This window comes from Schistocerca serialis, unplaced genomic scaffold (genome assembly GCF_023864345.2).
Source record: "Schistocerca serialis cubense isolate TAMUIC-IGC-003099 unplaced genomic scaffold, iqSchSeri2.2 HiC_scaffold_275, whole genome shotgun sequence".
In the NCBI taxonomy this organism is placed as follows: Eukaryota; Metazoa; Arthropoda; class Insecta; order Orthoptera; family Acrididae; genus Schistocerca; species Schistocerca serialis.
This window is the reverse complement of record NW_026047844.1, coordinates 40,001-42,500: the sequence shown is the minus strand read 5'-3', so window position 1 is coordinate 42,500 and position 2,500 is coordinate 40,001.

Genomic DNA, 2,500 nt, shown 5'->3' with positions numbered 1-2,500 from the left:
ACCAGCCGGCTGTAGCGCGTGCGCCCACGCACCGCGCGGCCAGCACGCCGGGAGGCCCCCCCTCACCGGCCGGGGACGGTCCCACCCAGCCACCGCCGCGTATCGCTTCACACCCACATGCCATTCACGTTCGTGGTCATGGTGGGTATCGCTGAAACAACCGGTTGGTAGCTCAACCGATCGTCGCCATCACTGATTCACCTCTAGCGAGAACAACCGCACCACAACGGTTTACCAGTTGTTCATTTGCGTAACGTCACCAGCAAACGTAGACGTCCATCGCCATTTGCAAATTCAACGATTGTTGCATGCCTGTGTCAGGTGTCACGACACACTATGTCTGCCCACATACACGCAACAACATGTGCACGCTTCGCGAACACGTGGAAGGTGGCCCCCGTACGTATGCGATGTCCATTGCGCGAACGACTGTCAACCGGCCTCTGTCGCATGTCGCAGATGTGGAACGCAGTGCACCATGCTATCACGGTGTGTGAGAAGAGACGACTACGTCTGACAACACGCGCCACTACATCAACAGACGGCTCATGCTGATCGCCATCCACGGCATACCATACTGCAATCCAGCTCTTATAGGGAGACGACACGTAGCTGAGTGCACAATATTTGGACCGTATGGTTCGCCGTTGTTGGCGCAGTCGTGGTACGGTCACACATGTACCACGATGTATCATTCAGTACATGAGGACCAATGTGCAGTACAGTGTGTGATTTGGACGTACAACATCAGCGGACAGTTGACACAAGCCGTACCACAACGTAGGCTGTGCTTCGCCATGCGAATGCCAATGAACAACTGCGAAGGGCATTGAGCATGTACGTCCTGCTGCCATCCGCATTACAGTGTATAGCTGCAAGGTGTTTAACATGAAGCAATACTCTGGGGACCGGGCAGTGCGAGTGGCAAACTATATTGCGGGGGTTGCAGTTAGGCAACACTACACTAATTTAACGCGTCGTATGACAATTACAGAGCAGGTTAAGGCCCAACGTGTGTTGGGTTAAGGCCCAACGTGTGTTGGGTTAAGGCCCAACGTGTGTTGGGTTAAGGCCCAACGTGTGTTGGGTTAAGGCCCAACGTGTGTTGGGTTAAGGCCCAACGTGTGTTGGGTTAAGGCCCAACGTGTGTTGGGTTAAGGCCCAACGTGTGTTGGGTTAAGGCCCAACGTGTGTTGGGTTAAGGCCCAACGTGTGTTGGGTTAAGGCCCAACGTGTGTTGGGTTAAGGCCCAACGTGTGTTGGGTTAAGGCCCAACGTGTGTTGGGTTAAGGCCCAACGTGTGTTGGGTTAAGGCGCAACATAGGTTAGGTTAGGGCGCAACATAGGTTAGGTTAGGGCGCAACATAGGTTAGGTTAGGGCGCAACATAGGTTAGGTTAGGGCGCAACATAGGTTAGGTTAGGGCGCAACATAGGTTAGGTTAGGGCGCAACATAGGTTAGGTTAGGGCGCAACATAGGTTAGGTTAGGGCGCAACATAGGTTAGGTTAGGGCGCAACATAGGTTAGGTTAGGGCGCAACATAGGTTAGGTTAAGGTACAATATAGGTTAGGTTAGGGCGCAACATAGGTTAGGTTAGGGCGCAACATAGGTTAGGTTAGGGCGCAACATAGGTTAGGTTAGGGCGCAACATAGGTTAGGTTAGGGCGCAACATAGGTTAGGTTAGGGCGCAACATAGGTTAGGTTAGGGCGCAACATAGGTTAGGTTAGGGCGCAACATAGGTTAGGTTAGGGCGCAACATAGGTTAGGTTAGGGCGCAACATAGGTTAGGTTAGGGCGCAACATAGGTTAGGTTAGGGCGCAACATAGGTTAGGTTAGGGCGCAACATAGGTTAGGTTAGGGCGCAACATAGGTTAGGTTAAGGCACAATATGGGTTAGGTTAAGGCACAATATGGGTTAGGTTAAGGCACAATATGGGTTAGGTTAAGGCACAATATGGGTTAGGTTAAGGCACAATATGGGTTAGGTTAAGGCACAATATGGGTTAGGTTAAGGCACAATATGGGTTAGGTTAAGGTACACATTGTTGTAAGGAAAGGTGTTTGGGGGGGGGGGGCGGCCGGTTTGTTGATTGTGATTATAGTAAGTGGATGCCTGCGGCATCATCTGATTTGCCACGTCAGGGTGCACCTTTGGCTCATGACAGGCGGCACTCTGATGCCATGCTTGTGGCAGACCTGTTTCTTTCATTCCTGCCATTGTTTGTGTGCTGTGACAGGAGGCCGTATTGTGATGTTGGGTGCACCCCTGTGTAGGACATGTGTGGGTGTTGGTGGCTTAGCTGAGCAATGGTGGTTGTCGGAAGGGTGGGATATTCTGTTTTCCGAGTGGACCTCCCGGTCTGGTTATGATAGTGTGGATTGTCTAATGTGGCAGAGAGGATGCACTGGGTGTTGTTCCATGCTGGTGCTTACATATTGTCTGTGTGCCTGTTACAGGCAGAGAGTAGTGCGTGATACGAGTGTCTGGCTGACGTG